Here is a 20682-nt window from a genome sequence, read left to right as displayed (position 1 = left end):
ACCCCTTGGTTCAATTTCCTCCCACAGCTGTTCACTTGAAGAGTAAAAATGTCATTGCCTACTTCTTTAACCACTTATTGCATTCACCTAAAACTGTATCACTCTGCAGACATATTTGAAAGGTTTGCAAGCACATTGTTTAATCTTTTTGGAAAGTGACATGAGATACTGCAGCCACCATCCTCGGCAGTCATATGGGCCAGTCTTGCTTCATTAATTGTTTTATCCATCTGGTTGCAGGTCACAAATGTGACCTCTGTTCTGTCTCCTAGAGCTGTTAGGATATGCTTGGCTTCAGCTGGCGCTCAAAAATGATGAAAGGCAGCTACTTAATTCCAGAAAACCATGTGGGTTTTTTGCCATTTTTTCCTGGTTTTAAACAAAAAAGAACTTAAAATTGCAGTGGGAAATGACAGGTTGTTGTCTCCAGACACCATTCTGTGTTTTTTAACAGTGATTCAGGACTGGAGCTTATAACTAGGTGGCTCATGTCCAGCCTCACTTGACTTCATTTGATGTTGGTTAGTCTGTAGGAAGAAAAGGTATCCAGAAATACAAGAATTTTTACCCTAAATAGGCTAGGAATATTCTGCCTCATATTCTAGAAATGTTCTTTAAAGTTATTTCTTGTCTCTTTCTGCTGCTAAATATCTGATAGAAAAAGTCATTCAAATGAGAGAGACATATCTTGTCTCCAAAGAGAACATATTAACCCCCAGAACCTTTGGCAAGCATTTGTGCAAGCAGGGATGGATTGTACACTTTCAGCTTTTAGTAAACAGTGACTGGCACTGAATTTGTTCAGAGCAGAATATAAATGATTGCTTTGACAACTATTGTCCCCTTTCTGTTTTGTCACAGAGACACTATTAACCCCTTTAGTACAAACCTTGAGCCATGGCAAAGAACTTATTTGTATCTCTGTTCCAGGATTGAAATGTGTATATGACCTAGTAGACTGCTCATATACTAAAAGAATTGTACTACTTTCTCATTAGTAACTTGACTTGAATAACCAACTTGAAAATAAAGAAAATAAAAAACAACTGAAGAAAGATTTGTTTTGAGTGAGAGTCTGGGAGGAGACTGCCTGTTTGCCACCATTCAGAGTCACCACTACACGTTTCAATTGTCATTTTCATCTGCAGAAGGATTAAACAGCTGGTTGCATGGATCATCAATGAGATTTATAGTCACTTCTTGTAAACAGTGTTCATGTTAATACTTATGATATTTTTTTTGGAAACTACTTTCTGCGTAGAAAGAACAGTTCAGGCAAGTGTATTGCAAGCTTTCTTATGGTTTGCACTTACAATTTCTTATGTCTTAGATCTTCAGGGACTTGGGGAAGTTAGCTTGGTGTCTTTGTCCTTCTAAAACTCATGCTCTTTGAAACCTAGAAGTAAGGAGGCAAATATAAAAGAATTCTAGCATTGTTTTTTTTTTTTTTTTTTGTTTTTGTTTTTTTAAGTGAGAATGCTTGTCTTCTGGAGTCTGAACTGAGACAAACTTATTTTTTGTAGGTCACTGAATAGGCAGAACCCAATGACATCCTGCTAAAAACCTCTATATCTTATGATTAATCGTCTTAGCCATTCTGTCTGAGTTTATCTCTTGATAGCAGCCAGAATATATAACAGCTGGAAATAAGTAACAGTAATAGCTACAGAAGCAGTGGTGTTCTTGCTACAGGTAAGACAATTTGTTACGGAAAAATGATCGGTTGATCCTTAGATTTTTCCATGTATTCCTGGAATTAAAAATCAAACTCTTGGAGTTCTGCTTAAGATGGGCTTAATGCAAGATGCAACAGAGATAACAGAATGCCATGCCTAGAAGTACTTAGGATGACATAAATATCCAGGGTTTGGAACACCACCAGGTAGTAATGTGAAGCTATCCATGTACCTTCAGTTACACTGATAATTGTCTTTAAGTGTGTTAGCTAAACAAGTAATGGAATAATAGTCTTATGTGGCAAGTTGCCATCTATATCTGCCTTTCCTGTATTATATAATTAAATGAAATCTTACAATAAATATTTCTTTTCTGGGTAGCAGCCCATGAGTTGGAAAGAGTTTTGTAAAATGAATATTTTAGTTAATGAAACTTCTGTAAGTGATTCTGCTATCTCGTGACTCCTGAATAATAATATTCCATTATGAGTAATGGAATACCCAAAATAATTATTCAAATGATTGTTTCTTTCAACAGATGTATTAAATATGTGGCAATTAAGGAAAAAATTCAAATAGATCATTATATTAAAATTAATCTGTAATCCTGGGGTGAAATTGTTATTACAAGAGTATGAGGGCACAAATTTGTTCTTTAATTTAATGATGATAATGAAATTCACTGGAAAACATTCCAAAGGAGTTTTAGATTGATTTTGGGCTCTCTGTGCCTGAACAGCTGAAGGTGAGTGACGTGGGATATGAATGTTCATGCCACACAGAGGACACAAAAGCGCAGCTACCATAGCAGTGAAAGTCTACTTAGTATTCAAATAAATGAAGTAAATAGAACCATGAATCTTTGCATTTAGTTGATGCAATACTATTATATGAAATGGACTTGGGTAAGACTAGAAAAGGTGACCCACAGTGACTCACGATTCTGTAAGGGAATGGGAGCTTTTCTTACTTTGTCAGTCATTTTATGAACACTCAGCCTCACTGAGTAGAGAAGAGTTAAAGAATATAGTTAATCCACTAATCCAAGCTGAATTTTCACATTGGAAAATCTGGTGTAATGTCAAAATCCACTGGATTCCTTCTTAAAACTGTGTTGTAATTTGTTTTCAGAGAGAGGCAGATTTGTTGTAGAATGGTAATGAAATGGCAGGAAAGAATAGCAGAAGGTTGCAGTTAAATACGGAATGTTACACAATGTGCTACCTAGGAAGAAGCTACGTAGCTTCCTCATCTTGCCCCACTGATTCCATTGCAGGTGCTTGCATTGTGCACATTATTCACTAAGTATCCTTCCATAGTGTCTCAGCTGAGTCTCAATAGTATAACTGTGTCTCCAGAGCTTGAAGTTGCCATAAAACAGTGTTTCAAGCAGAGTTATTTTATTATCCCTTGCTACTATGCAAGCTACCTAGTTGGTCCACAGAAAGATGGTGAGATAGAAACCCCCACACGAAAATATTTGTTAAAATATTAGTAAAAAAAAAATGAGCCATCCATTATTTTAAATATTGAAGGCCTGAAATACATACTAAAGATAATATGATCTATCTTTAATCTGTTGTTTATTTTTTGAGGAACTGTACCATCCATTTACAGATTAGAACATTTACAGACTAGATTTCAGAGCCAAGAATCGAACTGGTGCACACTTACTACTTTTGTGCTAAAAGCCCACTTGGCGACAGTCTGAGTCTTCTTAGTGAAGCTAGAAGCCATAGGGCAGCTGCTGAGAAAAATCTGTTATGTTTGCAACCCTCCATTACCAAAAGCTAGTGGTGTTACCTTAGGGAAATCCTGCTATATTCCAATGGCATTTTAGTATCTAGAGACAGCCATACAAAGAGGCTGTGCCTAAGGTGGATAATCCATGTATTAAAGGTTTGTTTTTATTTCCCTTTCACTATTAGTTTCCTGTCTTTCACTGTAAAAGACTGTGTACTTTAGATCTGTAAGTAATTTAATATCCTTACTCAGAGAAGAGAAAATATTTCATTGCTGTATCTGCAGGATGTAGTCTGCAAGGAGATATAAATGCTACTGTAGCATTCATTACCCTGAGGGGTAGCAAAAATAGAGTATATATACTAGGTTATTTTGAAAGACTATTTTAAAGTTAATTTAATATTCCAGCTAAAAGACTCATGCAATGAATCTCCTTCCTTTGGGAGACTTACACCGCCCAAGAGGTCTGAACATTAGAAATCTCTTTCTGACATGAATACTTAAATATTCTTTATCTTATTTACATTTTTTACTCCTAGACACAACCTTCTTTGTACCATACTAATTCTCCTCTTTGATAGCATGTTTAGAATAATTTTTATAAATAGTCATTATGCTTGCTTTTCATTATTCGTCTAATGTAAACATTCTTTTTTTTTGGTATTTTCTCCTATCTAGATTTCAGATTAGTAATCATTTCAGCTGTGTGTTGCTGAATTCATTCTATTAAAGCAAATGTCATGATCTTTGCTATTCCCAACCTCCTGTCATTTTTCTATCTGCTGTTGCAAAAGATTCATAATAACAAAAGACAAGTGCCTTCTTATTGAGACTGGCTTCAGCATGACACCAGAGACAATCTGTGTCTCATATATTCTTGCCTGCTTGTGTCTAATTTGCTGTCAGCTTTGTGTGAAGTCTCTTGCTGCTTTACCTGTTTAACTCTTGCTGCATGTTTTTTCCTTCACTTCGATTGTTAGGGTCTCAGATTATTTTCCTTATAGTTGTGCTTGTAAGCATTTCCCTACTGTATTGTGTTTTAAGAGTCCATATGAACTAGTAGACTGTGGCTCAGGATATGTTGATTCTATTTCTAGCTCTATCACTGGCCTGCTGTGTGATCTGAAACCTGTGATCCTATCTTCTTCTGTAAAATTGGAGTATAGACTGCCTGTCTTCTGGAGTCACAGATGAAGCCCTCTGGGGAAATTATAGTGGTAGGACACAAAAAAAGAAAACAAAGAGATAAAAGAATCAAGAGATCTAAAGGAAAAACCAGGAGCCAAAAATTAGGAAAAAAATGAGTCCTTCTCTTTCAATATTTAAAAGGTTGCAAACTCAAATTTTTCATGTACATTATTTTTAAAGACTGTCTAGTCCCTAATTTCTTGAAAGAGTGGTGTATGTCAGAATGCCACTTTGAGCCAGGGATGCAGAAGCATTCTTGATACTCATCATAATATCTGGTCTGCAAGAGACTCTGTAACATAGATTTTCTATAAGGCAAACAAGTAGCCTCTTAAGGACCCCTTTTATGAGTATGACTTTCACTTTCTACAGGTGTGCACAGTGTAAACAGCTGTGACTTTATGCTGCAACCAATCACAAACTGGCGGGGAGAGCTGGAGGTGCAGACTCTCATGGGAAGCAGCAGGTGCTGCAGTGCACCTGTGGCCAGTTGGCTGTAGTACAGAGGCACACAGTGTATTGTTTACCACTTGATTCTTTCACTGCTGCTTACATGCAAGTTGCCAGAGGTAGGTGATGCTTTTTGACACAACGTTTTTAATTAAAGGTGTGAAATGTTTTACATTACTGTAAGACCTGATCCGAACTAAAGAAACATATGTAATCTTTCTAGCTTTTCCAGTTACTTAGTTGCTTTCATGCACAAAAAAAGGTGATTCCTTTAGCTAATCACAACTCTATTAATTATTTTCTTCAGGTTTATGGTAAGACTGTGTATACTAGTGCGCAGAGCACACCTTTTATTTTGCACATATCTCCATGGTTCAGACATTTTTACAGAAATATATGTATCACATTCTTTGTTAGCTAATATTCTACTAGTGTCATTATAGATTAGATATTCTCTGTTTACCAAATAAAAAAGACACCTGGCAGAACATTGCCACTTTGTGTGGAAATTTTGAACCTGAAAGTTTGTTCACAGCTCTTTGTTTTTTTGTTTTTTTTTTTTTTTTTTAAAGTGATGATGTAAAAGTGAAAACTGGCCACTTTTGCAGGAAACAAAATCAGAAGCTGATTTCATTTGTCAGATTAAAGACCTTAGAGAAACATCTTGTGTCTTAGTGTTGTTTTGTCAGTTTCAAGACATAGGGAGGATGGACTTGGTTCCTCCTCAACTGAGTGAGCTGCTGAGCATCTTCCATTCCCCCTCATTTTAGTGGCTCAAAGAGTCTGTGTGTCAGGATACTCTTTATGTTCATGTAGTTTGACTTTAAGTCTGTTATTTCAGAAGAACAAAACTATACTATTAGGAATATTTCAACTAGCTTAAAAATAATAGAAAATTACATATTCTATGATTAATTTTATGTAGATGTTTAAATACATATAAAACTATAGTTCAAATGTAGGTATCAGAGTGTAATAGATTAGAATTCTAAAGCTAAAGAGGGAGTACAGACAATAGTAAGTAGCAAAAGCAGAAAATATGGAGTTCATTTTTCCTTCCTCCAGAACAATTATCAAATGCCCACTCTAACTGCTTGGAGGCTGTGTCAGAATACAAGGACTCTGAGTATTGCCAAGTTACAGCAGTATTACCCCAACACCCCCACACTTATGATGGGTAGAAGAATTTTTTTTATTTTTTTTTAATTATAATTGTTTCTATTTTCCTTCCTTAACCTAGCCTATTGGAAATCTGGAAAAAATAATAAAAAAAGGATGCTTATATCATGTGAAACAGAGACAGATGATAGACATAACTACTGAGAAGAAAACATAGTTTCTCTAAGTCTTGGGAAGCTACAGAGCATATTTGCATTCTCTGCATAAAGGGCTATGATGTGCGGCCTCACAAACTGCATACCAAGACCTGTTTGTTCACATAAACAAGATGGAAATCAGGTAAATGAATACTCCTTTTGTGGTGCATTTCTTTCTGAATCCTCTAGAAAACAGTTACTAGTGTAACTCTCTATAGGAAAATTAAGGTAGCAATCTTAATTGTTTCTTTGCTTTTGCACGGAGGCTTAAAGGAAAAAAAGTCAGTTTAAAACCAGTGGTTCTTTTAAGCATGTGCTTGGGACTGTTGATTTGCGTGTTCAACTTATCAGTAAATTTACACAGGTCAAGACTTGTTCTTACTGAGTTTTGTGTCCTTGGGGAGGGTCTTGGCATCTCACTGCTTATAAGGTCATGTCAGGACATTTAGCCTCTTGTCTGGCTGGGTTTTGCTTTCAATTTTCTTCCCTGCTGAGCAATAATTGATTTAAAATTTTCTTTTGGTCACATACAGGTTTATCACTGCTAAAGACCAGAAGTTTCAATCTAAATTAATCACAGTCATAGCTAAGTATCAAACAAATATCAATGTTATACAACATATCTCTGAAACAGTGAGTTTAATTTCTACAGTACAGATAAGGACTTAAAGCAGAAACAGAAAATTGCTAGTTTTTACTTGTGCTTATGCAAACTGAGAAACTTTAGAGCACCTCCTGCTCCTCTTTCTATAGCTGTAAGTATTCAGAGGTTTTGGAAATAAACTGGGTTGGACGATGTTGTACAGAAAGTTTGGGATAAATCATAGCTTTCTGGCTAGTGCATTAGTCACAAGACCATCCTTTCTTAAGAGCTAAGACTGAAAAGGAACGCAGGTGATCAATGCATCCTTCTACAATAGATTATCTCATCATATAATGTTTCATAAAATTATTGGCCTCCATCTTCAAACTGGTCAGTTATCCCTTCCCTTTCCCCACTCCTTTTCTGTTTCCATAGAGGATCTTGGACTGCACATATGTTCTCCTCTAGACTGCTGCTCCCTGATGGTTAACGCCTTACTGATTTTTGGTGCGATTGTTTTTAAACTTGGTTTGTCTTCTAGAAACTTTAGTTTCCTAAATTGCAAGTTTATAAGCCTGGTTATAAAACATCTATTTGGGATTTTCAGAATTTCAGCTCAAACAACTGTTGTGCATAGTCATTCCATGAGTTAACAGAAGTAACATGCTCCATTTCTGGCCACTTACAGATCACCAGAGATAACCACAGTATTTGTAATCCTGGGTTACATGTATGCTTTCTATGATAAACCAGAATTTTTGGATTCTGCTTTTTATTTCTGGTAAAGAAAGTTATGTAGGGTAAAAACAAGAGTGTTAAAATTCTCAAGCTGTTTGAAAGTTTTAGTCTAAATCTCCCTTAAACCATACATTTAGGGGTATTTTGGCACTTCTCTTATTTTCAGTTTCCTGTTAAGCACCCAGTAATATCACGAATCTGGATGGTTGTGTGCATTTCTTTGTGCCCTGCTTTATTGCCTTTTGAGGTGAATTCCTTGGAAAATCTCCATTTTATCCATCTCAAACACAGAATTCTGAGATATTCATTCTGGGGTCAAACTGAGAAAAACTGATAGAATAAAATATTTGTCTGTCATAATGAGTATCTGAGACCTATTCCCAACTCCTCTTGAACTGACCTTGTCCACCTACCCTACCCCAAACACTCGTTATCTCCCAAATAAAGGGGCTGTGACTTGTCTACCATCTCAAATTAAGTCACAAGATTTTGCTCAGTGATGGAAACAATCTATTTAACATTAAACATTGGAAGAGATGACACATGGCAAGCAAACACATACTTTAATAAAGGAGTAAGGATGTTACAATATATGCCAATAGAAAAAAAGCAAAAATCACAAGATGCATGTAAAAATTCTCTTTGTCTCTTTTCTCTTATCCGTGGGAATATACATTATCATTGGTCCTATCATTAGGCGCTTAAGCACATAATTGAATCTTTCTCTAAAAGTAAGTGGATTCTGAAGTACTTCTCCAAGCCCTGGCTATAAATTTGGTAAATCCTGTTTTCAGCTTCGGCTGTTTTTGTAGGGCCACTTTTCAACAAAGGAATCTTCTTGTTCAAGCCAGCATGGTATCTGAAATGATAGATGGAGTCCCTTTATGCAACAGCCAGAATCCCATCAGGATGTAGCAATGCTTCAGGTTCTTACAAATGTGTTTTCAATAACAGATCTGAAAGAACAAAGGTGATAAGCATCAATGTCATCATTTTAAAGACAGACTAAACTGATGTATGAAGGAGTTATAGTTATCTGTTCTAAAGTACAAGGTAGAAACAGGCAGAATAAGCTTTTTAATCATCAATGCTGTTGGCAATAAACCAGTACCGTGTTATTTTCCCTTATAATAAAACTGATACATTTGAAGAATTTTACAGTTACATTTCCAAGTGGAAATAGCAAATTCTTTCTCCTGTCGTAGGTAGGATAACTGCACTGGAAAGCTCATTTGGATCTTAAACTTGTAAGAACAGTTAGGCAATAAAAGAAAAGCCCAACGGAAATTGCTGGACTACACCATTCTACAATACATATCCATTTGTTGAAAGGGAGTTTGGTTAAAAGAAACCTGTTCTGGCAGAATAGAAAGGCATGGTCTTTACAGTAATACTGTACAAGTGGCTAGGTGAGGATCATGGCATCTTATTTATGTGGTGTTTATTCTGTCTTACAATAACACACAAATGCTGTCTATGGTGTAAAGTGTTAGGATAACATATTGTAAAAAATTGGTCATGAGTATTCAGCAGCGTTGTGCTTAATTTTTGATCAAGCATCATGTGTGATCGTAGATGACTCACTGAATCTCTTTCATGCTTGTTTCCCCAGTTGCTTATTTTTATATGAAGGAAATTATTTACTGTGTAACAACTGTTAAAACAGGTACAATTGTATTGGAGTGGGCATGTGGAGCTAGAAAGGTGTAGTCCAATGATCTTTGCTGTTAGCACCGTCTGGAACTGCACGTATTCTTCATCACATGATGCAAGAGAAAGCAAGGCATCCCTTCTTTGTCAGCATCATGGCTCTATCCACTCCTTTTCAGTGGAGCTATCTTAAAAAGAGAAAAGAAGGCACAAGAAAACAGTCATGGTAGGATAATGGAAGGCACAGAAAGCTTTTTGGTGATGACAAAGAGGAGAGGCAATTGTGCATATGACTTCTTGCGTTATACTTCATTTCTTTTTGCAAACACCAGTCTGGAGCTTTCAGCCAGATCCCACTCAAAGATACTTGTTTTTGTGGTATGAAATGCTATGGTATCTGTCTAAGCATGAAGCACAGGGTAAATCTAGCTCTGAAAGAATCTATGAATTCAAAAGGAACAAACAACACCCTGAGCTCTCCCATATAGTCTAGTGGCAAAAGTAAAACAAGGAATTCATTCACTGTTTCCCATGGACAGGCAGGTGTGCAGCCATCTCCAGGACAGCAGGGCTCCAATACCCATAACAGTTACTTAGGAAGACAAACATCATAAATCCAAATGTCTCCCCTTCCTCCTTCTTTCCCCAGCTTCATATGCTGAGCATGATACCATATGGTATGGAACACCCCTTTGGCCAGTTTGGATCAGCTGTCCTGGCTGTGCCCACTCCCAGCTTCTTGTGCACCTGCAGGCTTCTTGCTGACGAGTCCTTGAGTTGGTATAAACACTGCTTGGCAACAACCAAAACTTCGGTGTATTATCAAAATTCTTATACTAAATCCAAAAAAAAGCACTATACCAGCTACTAGGAAGAAAATTAACTCTATTCCAGATGAATCTAGAACATCCTAGACAAAATCAGAACTGTGGAATATAATGATAACAAAACCAGCAATAATAATCCTCTTTGATCTTATGAGGTATATAAACCCAAAAGGAAATAATAAGCTATGAAACAAGAAAGCAAACTCACAAACTTATACCCAATTTATACTACTTAAATTATGTGTATGTATATTTTTATTTATGCTTACCAGCTTGGCTGTTTTTTCTTGTTAGGCAAATACGAGCTCTTCAAAGTCCAGTGGCTGAGTAGCAATAGTAAAATGAAGGGTATTCTCTTGCAGCTAGTGTCAATGTCTTTTTCTTCTACTCTGTTCTTCATTGTCTTTTCGACTACTTCATCTAGCAAAGAAATCACTGCCTTGGTCTCCTTTCTGCAAGATGCTAGACTCCTTTTCTTTAACTGTAGAGAGAGCTGAGGTTATGAAATATCTTGCAACATCCATCCCTAATTAATCATTTTGAAAATCATCACAGAAAAGGTTATGGTGTCATAATATCACATGTCTACATAAAGAATATAATTAAATATTGAACTACTAGGTCCTGAAAAGTGTAACATGGAAACAAATTATGTGGAATACAGGAAACCACAAACTGAATAATGGTCTTATCTTTAGTACGGTGACTGTGAAGTGTTCTACATCAAGCTAGGGATTAGTCTTAATTCTTTCTGTCTAAATTAGATGTTTCTTGTATATTGATTCTACAGTGTTTCTTAGGATCACAGAAGGGTATGTATATAATTTTAGATCTGGAATTTATTTTAGTATAGCATATCCTAAAAACAGAAGAATGTTTAAAGTACAGCAAAGACCTTAGAGGTTACTTATCCAATGACAGTGTATGTGATCTGTGGCACAGATATATTCATTTTTAATGCACACCGTCTTTGATTTATCCAAAATATGATGTACAGTGAGGACTTTTCAATGGCTTAATTGGCTCCCAACAAGAAAATTATTTCTGACACCTTTGATAATATTACATTGAAAGCTCTTTTTAAAGGGAAAAGTTGAAACAGGAGTCAGCCCAAACTAGACCACTGAGACATTTGTTATGGCTATCAAATGACAGACTAATCCTACTTATGTTGGGTGAGTTATGAAAATCCTTTTCAGGAGGGTTAGAGGAAAAAGATGTGAGATAATTATGGATCTTTAACTATGATGTAGAGGCTTTTGTCTTTAGGTGATTCACAAATAGAATTTGAGAGAAATCAGTTTAAGTCAAAGTTAAAAAGAGATCATACTGAAGGATATTCCCACTCAGGAAAGCTGTAGGAAAGCATCTGTAAATCTGGAAACATTTGCTATTGCACCAAGGTTTTCCTTGACTCCAGCAAATATACTGGCATTTTTTACATTTATGGTGATTCTGCTTTAGAAATAAGACTGGTTCTTGATATTTTTAATTTATTTTCTCCTTCCAGTTGCTTTCTTCTGTTTTAAATAATTGATGAAAAAAACTGTGCAATGTTTTTTTTTGCATACACTGAGTGGTGTGTAATTAAAAACAAAACCTGACATTTTAAGTTACTGTAACTGAAATGTAAAAGATGTTACAGAGATGCAGCGGCAGTACTTTGAAATCTCCTAGCTTATGTATTAAAGAATGTGATAGAGAGTAAGCTCCATGATTACACATTCCTGAGTCTTCTGTTTTTAATGAGGTGAATCCTGATTTTACTTTACAATGTAAAAGGAGGAAAAGTCAATTTACTTTCAGCTCACTGTTTGAATTGTGCACTTGTAAAATTCTCAGCAACAGATATATGACAGTATACATGTTTACTAGTGACTGCTAACTGTTGAAATGTATCTTTGAATTATATAAAACTGAGCTATAGTTAATTTGCAGTAAAGAATGATCTCAGATTTCTTATTGTACGACTGAGGCATATGTTTCAAGTACATCTTGTTTATAAATGTGCTGTGATAATGTGCCATCTACTTGCAAATGGGGATTACTGCTTACACTTGGAGCTATCACAGTCATTGCAGCCTGAAGAGAAGAAGTGATAGAATATAGGCTTTCAAAAAATTGTTTGATGTCTTGTCACAAAAGTGATTTTGGACAATTGTGACTGAGGAGGGTAATGATATTAACACAAAAGGTTTATTTCATGATCATGAGATGCCCCCTTCCCTCTGCCACCTTACGAGAAGGAAGGTATCCATAGGGATTTTCTAGGCATTTATACACACCTTGAAATAGAATACTAGGCATAATTATCAAATAGTACACAGACACACTTTAGTCCTCTCCAATCATGTTCAGTTCCTTTGAAGTACTCCTAGGCATTCTGTGTTGTGCTGACTGTGCAGTCTGGTTGTTAACACATGACCTTCTGAAGTCCAGATGTTCCCCTTCACTTGCCAAACGAGAGTAATTGCTCATTCTTCTTCTCCTTAGGGCATCCTGCTCATGTTGCTTCTCAGGTTAGTTATCTGATGGTCTAGGCTCAGCAGTTAACTCTTTTGTCACATACATTATCTGAAAATGTTCACAATGTTTCAGATAAGTAGTTTTCTATGAACTTGTATAGGTTGATAACCTAATTCTGAAGGGTCACAGGAAGTAGTTAAGAAAAATAAGTCTGTATATACCATACAGTATTATAAAGCATATGTGGGAAATTTTTAAAAAATATTTCACACTTTTTGTGGATGGTTAAAATGTATTGTTTTACAAACAACAAAAAAAAGAGGGAAAACCACTTTTAAAAGGGATTACTAGAAAAAGGATGTGGTTTGCGCAAAGACCTCACAGAGCACATTATTCCGCCATAAGAAGGCAGTTAATAGTATTTTGGTCCAGTTGTCTGGTGTAGTATTCACAACCTCTAAACTGCCTATATGCACAGAGATGTCCTCTGCACTCATCAGCACAATTAATCTCAGGTGCACAGATCTGCTTTACCTCAGCGAGGTTTTATTTGCTAAGTTTCATTGTTACAGAAACAAACTAATGGCACTGCCATTCCTCTAAAAGATGAAAAGGGAGCTTTTGTAGGTTGCAATCAGAATTTTTCATCTCATCTCAGCAATTTATATTGCTTGAAAGTTTCTGTTGCTGCTGTAATAGACCTTAATAAGACAGATGTGGAAATACAGACATATTGACATTCTTGCTAACTGTGACATATTAATTTAATCCCCCAATATTGCTTTTTATGAAAACCAGGCAACAAATATGATTCTGTCTTAGTCTGGGTAGACTGACACATATGACCTGCGTATATGAAGGACACAATTAGACTGAACAACTAGAAAGAGGCTGATTATCAGGAGCAGAGCAAGGAACAGTTGTACTGCATTAATATCAGAACACAGTCATAGAAAATTGTTAAGTAGCCTTTTTTCTTGCATATGCTTACCTGGGAATGACTTAAAAAAATGTTTAGGGGATTTTTTTGGAAAGTAGTTTCAAAATAAAAAGAGATAAATATAATACTTTCCATTTGTCAGTCTTCCAGTTCTCATTTTAGATTGCTAGACGATTTATACCAAATTTAACAGTGGTAATTTATTTTTATGCGGCTTCATTTTTGTTAACATTTTATCAGAACATGTGTCTGGATAGTGGAAACCACTAAGTTCATTCAAGGTAGGAAGAACTGCAGCATGAGTTGTTAATATGGGCTTTATAACAAGACCGCTACATAGAGAGAGATTCATGAATTTTCCCACTACAAGGAAAGTTTCAGCTGAATCCCATACCTTTCTAAACAGCAAAGAATGCAACTGTGAAAGAGAAATAAATTAGAAATCTACAATTCTAGAATCAACTTCTCAGGTAACTGCTTGCCCTAAAGTGCAACCTTATATTTTCTTTTTGGTGTACTGTCATTCTCATTCTGTTTAGATGTGATAAAATACTGTGAAGTGGGAAGAAACTTTGGTATTTCCACTACAGAACAAGTAGGAATGTTAAGTATCCAAAACGAGTTTGACCAGCATTTACATTGCACTCATTAGTAAAGTGGCAGGACTACACTGCTTTAACAAAAGTTGGTCATAATATAGCCTGTGACTTTCACAAGGATTCATATGAAAATGGAGGACAAAAACTTTAACATTTGGAGTAAGCTAAAGATTTTTTCATAATAAGCTAGTGATTTCCCTATTGTTTATTTTCTTTGTGCTATCAGTACATCAACACAGAATAGAATAATTCTATTTTGTTAAATTTTTTCAATCCCTTCAGACCTGCTGTAACTCTTTATTCTGGGATACCTAATATAGGCCATCCTTTTTATTGTGGTACCACAAATCATATCAAATAATATATCCTGATCCCTCAACATTTTGAGTAATTTTAAGTAGCATATTTATCTTTTCTTCTTGAAAATATTTCATTGAAGTACTTTGTCACCTCACAACAATTTTAATAACTCATTTATTATGTTGTGTATTATAACAGTCTGTATTTCTTTCTGGTATGATAATTCACAATAGTGACTGTAAATGGGCTCCAAACGCTACAGTGGGACTTCCACTAGGAAGATTCAGGGGTGTTTGAGGGCCAATCGTCTTACAGACTCAAAATCCAGAATAAGATCAGAATGCTCTGGTTCTTGGAAAATACGTCGGCCTCTTGAGGAGGTGAGAGGCAAGGCACAAAATGTACAAAAGACACAGAGTTAAAGGGTTTTTTTTATTCTTCAGTGAATCCAGCTTGAAACTTTGGCAGGTAGTGGATGGCTACAGGGCTTTGTTGTTGGCATATAGATTCCACTGTTTGGTATATAACAAGCTACATTTTATACCTTATTGTATTTTGATTTTTTTCTTTTCTATTGATATTTTTTGAGATTGCCTTGCTTTATTTAGCTGTCCTTTGAAAAAATCTTAGTATAAATCTGGTGCTGATAAAAACATGGCTCACAAAAAATGTTCCTTTCATCTCTATCATAATTTTTACTCCTTGTTTACTTGCTCTCTTGAGATTAGAAGATGCTAACTTTAGTGTGTAAAAAAATTGCAGTTTTCAATAGTTTTTTTTTGGTTTGTGTTGAAATCAAAACTGCACTATGAGTAGTCATTGTTTGAAAACAAGTCTCGTGCATGTGCATCTGGTAATATTTATTTTTCCCCGGAAGAAAAAAGGATTATGTAAAATATTTAGTGTGGAGTTTGGTTGTGTGTACATGTGTTTCTCAGAGTGAGAGAAACTCATTAAAATTTCACCCCTCTTTCTTTCAGGCACATTCGTGCCTCTCATAGCTTTCTTTTTAGGCAGATGAAGGAGTTGAATCAGTATTGTAGACTTCCCGTATGAATGTTAAGGATACGAAGCTAAAAAATAGGATCATGACTTCTGACGTATCTATGTGACAATACTATTCTCTCTCTCCCCCTCCTTTCCTCTTGCTGGTCCTCTCTCCAGGTTTCCTTCAGCAATATTTTGCTTGTTCATTAAATGAATATGCCTACAAATAACTGTGCACCCAGAAGAGAGAAGGATGACACTTTTGAACTCTGTCCAACTTCAGTGAACTTGCTATTCAAGCCCTGTGAGGGCACTTTTTGTAAAACCAGCCCAGAGCTGAGAACAGTGTTTTTTTTCTGCTGTCATCTGAACAATTCCAGCAAAATACGTATTGTACGGAATCTAAAAAATATGTATTTTTTGATCATTACTGCATGAGGTATAGTGCAGAGTTTGAAGCATACAGCACACTGAAACCTTTTAGCATGACCTGGGTAATATTAGAGTCATTTCTCACCACAAACGCATGAACAGCATTTATATTTGTTAGTTAGCATTTCCATCTGTAAATTCTAGTTGCTAGGTCTGGGCGGACATGAAGCAATACCAGGGAGAACTGGGGAACACTGTGGTTGATGGATGGACTTAGTCACAGTCATCTTCATTTTCCAAACGTTTTAATTTTAGAATTTTGTACCCATTTCACTAACTGTTTTTCATCTCTTCCTTGCTTTTGCTTCCTAACTAATTTCATCTTTTAATCAGCTTTTTCCATACCACTTTTAGATGTCTTCCTGAAGTTTTATTCTTAGAGAATGTTTTCCTGTGTCAGATAGACAGTCCATGTGCCATGTAACAGCTTATGTGTCAGTATCGGACAGAGAGGCTGATATTTCAACCCACTCTCTGATTGTCAGCAGCTAATATTATAGTACTAACAAATCTAACAGATACAGTTGCTAGTACATATAGTGACCTGCTGGGCAAAGAAATATATGTGTAGCATGTTGCAATGATCTCTTTTATTACTTGTAATGGAATCTGTCTTGGTTGTGGTCTTTCTGGTGGAACCTGCAGGTGAGTTGCACAGAACGTAGCTTTGTCAGGTGAAACAGCTATACAGACAACTGTATGGAAAGGCATCTGAATGTTTCTGTGTAATGAGATGAAGCTGACATTTTTCCACTCTCATCAGTTTGAATCTAGTAATTGGACAAGGGAATGTCCTGCTGTCCCAGGAAAAACTGAGATGCTCTTAATGAATTTTTTATTTTCTGGGAACATCAGCAAGGTCCTGTGATAATGAAAATAGTGCTAGATTTCATATTTGTGGCTCATTACACAGTCTGTGAGCTTGGTGATTTTCTGGAGATCCCTCAGACTCTCTTCTGCTTTAGGCTTCCACCACTCAGGCTCCAGTGCCTGCAGAGGAGCTGTCACAGATCGCTGACCTGTGTCTCCCCTGCAGCAGAGGGCCATGTGATGCTGGCAGCTGGGTACTAGATGTTTTGATCTTAATTTTAAAAACAGTAGCATCTGCAAGGAGTAGATAGACTGACTTGGAATCTTATTTTGTTCTGACCTTTCCCTTTATTCTTCTTTGCTGACTGTATCTGTTAATCTTGCTGGTTTTGGAATATATATGTTGCTGTCACCTCATTTTGCCAGGTGATACATTATGAAGTTTTATTTTACTGTCCCTTTAACATTGCTATATTAACAGCAGACTTCCTTCTCTAAGATTGATCTCTTTCTGTACTATAATTTTTGTGTGCCTGTACTTTATCTCTTCATTTATATTCTGATATGAATAGATCCTAATTTTTTTGGTAAGATCTGAAGGATAAGTTTGTTCCAGGTGTCATAAAATAAACAGATACCTCTAATAAACGGTCTGTGATTTTGGTAATAATGTTAAATAGCCATGATGATATTCCAGTGTCTACTGGCCACCATTATTTCTTTTCTGCTTGTTGTGATTCATCCTGCACACTTGCAGATTGCTTGCTCTGTCAGGTGAAGCCTCTGTTGTTGATGGTGGTTGTCTGATTTAAAGAAATCTGTTATAATAAGCACACACATCTGTTTGGAACATTTCATTTATTATTGAGAAAACACCTCATCCTCTGAAAGAATAAAGGGGTTCATTAAAAGCACTGTGCTTTGGAGTAATAATGATCAGTGATACACCACAAAATATATATTACAAACCATAACATTAAAAAAGACATAGTTGAAGATGCATTTTTATTGTGAAAATTTACAACATCCCAAGCCCTACTTATGTATTTCTTGACCTGATTGTTTGGGTGACCTTGACAAAGATGCTTAGAGTTTTCTTCAGCAACATATCTTGCAATCAAGAAGAAAAATCAATGAAAATGGCTGAATACTTCAGTGTGATTATTTTTTTCTAATCAGGGATTAGATAATTAAGATTCATAAGGAAGGCATACAAGCATAAGTGTCCGTCTCTGCTGCTCAGCTAGTCAGGCTGCAGTGTGAATGAGACAAAAGATTGATTTGCAGATGCCTGTTAAGCAAGTTTTTTTTTTTTTAAACTAGTTTTTGCAACTTCTTACCTATGGATTATCCTCTTCCAACACCCTCCCTAGCTTTTAACCAAGCATTCATAGATTTTCCTTTGGAGTTCACCTCTATATCAGTAGACTTTGAAGGTGCTTAACACAGTTTACCATGCTGTTGCTGAGAGACAGGCAGCAAATGGAGCAAATCTTTAGTAATATATTTTTTTTTCAGTTTGGTTTCAGCTGTTTCCAAATACAGATTGAAGACTGACAGATGAATTGTTATGGGCAGCTTCTTATCCGTGTGGATATTCTCACTAACCTTGTCAGATGATGTCAGATGAAAATTCATTTCAGACATCTGAAACATCTGTAGGATCAGGCCAACAAATTGCAACTCAGAAATGTATTTGTAAAAATATTTTTTTGTTCACCCTGAGAGAGGAAGAAGGTAAATCAGCAGCAAAAGAAGGCATATCTCGTCTATCCTTTCTGCTTAACAATTTTCTCTAATGTCTGTTAAACAGAGGAAATATTCTATTCTGATATTCTGCAAACTCTGATTCTTATTTCCAGTGAGATGCTGACCTCATTTATTCCCCTGGAACAGAAACAGGAGGGACAACTGGGTTACTTCACCTTGAGAAAATGTCAGGTGCCTCTGACATGAAGATTCTAAGAATGGAGTCAAAAGAACCAGTACTTTCCCCAAAGAAAAGAGGAATGGGGGAAAAGTGTGTCCAAAGTATACGACTTCTATATTTATTTGACAGAGAACCTACCTGCTGCTCTGAAAGCATTTTATTAAACTGTTCTATGAACTTCCTTCTGTGGAAATTTCTGAGTAAAAAGTGTCATGATAATGGAACAGTATTTCTTCTCCCAACTTGTGCGTTATCTGTTTCCAATTCTAGATAATATCTTGCTGTTTTTTACAGAATAGGTGGTGATTTCCTAACACTCAGCAAAATAAAAGTGGATGATGAGATGTACAAAGCCAGTCCTTTTATCTATTCAGTTTTGTCATATGAACTCCAGCCTGCTCATGCCTACCTTGAAGGGTGGGAGGGGATTTACAGTAATTCTCACTCATTCTCTTTTCATCTTACCCTTTATAACAAATAATCTTTTGCTAAATTATGCAAGGATACATGCCTTTCTCCTTCTGTCTGGCACTCCACACTAACAATTTTCAGGAAATAGCTAGATCATGCAGAAAAAAAATCAGGGAAACAAAAGTACAATTTGAAGTTAATTTGGCCAGTTCTGTCAGGGATAATAAAAAGTCCTTCTTCAAATATGTTAATAACAAAAGGAGGGGCAAGGAAAACCTCCATTCTCTGTTGGACTCTGAGGGAAATGTAGTTAACAAAGATGAGGAGGGAGCTGAGGTACTTAATACCTACTTTGCCTCAGTTTTTACCAGTTAAACAGGTGGCCCTCAGGACAACTCATCTCTGGAGGTGGTTGACAGAGGCAGGAAGCCAAACAGGCCCCTTGTATTCCAGGAGGAAATAGTTGGTGATTTACTGAGCCATCTGGATCCTCACAAGTCTACAGGACCAGATGGGATCCATCCTAGGGTGATAAGGGAGCTAGCAGAAGAACTTGCCAAGCCACTCTCCATCATCTTCCAACAGTCCAGGCTCACTGGGGAGGTCCCATAAGATTGGAAATTGGCCAATGTTACCCCAGTCCACAAAAAGGGCTGCAGAGCTGACCCTGGCAACTACAGGCCTGTCAGCCTGACCTCGGTGCCTGGCAGGGTTATGGAGCAGATCATCCTGAATGGAATCACACAGCACCTTCAGGATGGACAAGGGATCAGACCCAGCCAGCATGGGTTTAGGAGGGGCAGGTCCTGTCTGACCAACCTGATCTCCTTTTATGATCAGGTGACTCACCTGGTGGATGAGGGGAAAGCCGTGGATGTGGTCTATCTGGACTTCAGCAAGGCCTTTGACACTGTCTCCCATAATATACTCTTGCAAAAGCTGGTAGCCCATGGCTTGGACAAGTGTACTCTACGCTGGGTTAAGAACTGGCTGGAGGGCCGGGCCCAGAGAGTGCTGGTGAATGGGGCTGCATCCAGCTGGCGGCCAGTCACTAGTGGTGTTCCCCAGGGGTCAGTGTTGGGTCCAGTCCTGTTTAACATCTTTATTGACGATTTAGATGAGGGGATTGAGACCATCATCAGCAAATTTGCTGATGACACGAGGTTGGGAGGGAGTGTCGACCTGCTGGAAGGCAGGAGGGCTCTGCAGAGGGATCTGGATAGACTGGAAAAATGGGCTGATTCCAATGGGATGAAGTTCAATAAGGCCAAGTGCCGGGTGTTGCACTTTGGTCACAACAACCCCCTGCAGCGCTACAGGCTGGGCGCAGAGTGGCTGGAGAGCAGTCAGACAGAAAGGGACCTGGGGGTACTAATTGACAGGAAGCTCAACATGAGCCAACAGTGTGCTCAGGTGGCACAGGTATCCTGTCCTGTATCAAAAATAGCGTGGTCAGCAGGACAAGGGAAGTGATCCTTCCCCTGTACTCTGCATTGGTGAGGCCACACTTGGAGTATTGTGTTCAGTTCTGGGCCCCTCAGTTCAGGAAAGACATTGAAGTGCTGGAGCGGGTCCAGAGAAGAGCAACACGACTGGTGAAGGGACTTGAACATAAGACCTATGGGGAGAGGCTGAG

At 37.1% G+C, this 20682-nt stretch overlaps 1 long non-coding RNA gene across 1 annotated transcript; it reads left to right on the top strand.

Annotated features, from left to right (window-relative positions):
* The first annotated feature begins 4852 nt into the window (after window positions 1–4852).
* On the top strand, window positions 4853–19480 carry LOC110363431 (uncharacterized). Its single transcript, XR_002421512.2, has 3 exons — window positions 4853–5176; window positions 6298–6515; window positions 18568–19480. It is a non-coding gene; the product is annotated as an uncharacterized LOC110363431 (long non-coding RNA).
* The last annotated feature ends 1202 nt before the right edge of the window (window positions 19481–20682 follow it).

The sequence above is a fragment of the Columba livia genome, chromosome 3, assembly GCF_036013475.1.
Source record: "Columba livia isolate bColLiv1 breed racing homer chromosome 3, bColLiv1.pat.W.v2, whole genome shotgun sequence".
NCBI lineage: Eukaryota > Metazoa > Chordata > Aves > Columbiformes > Columbidae > Columba > Columba livia.
This window is presented reverse-complemented; position numbering and strand designations above follow the sequence as displayed.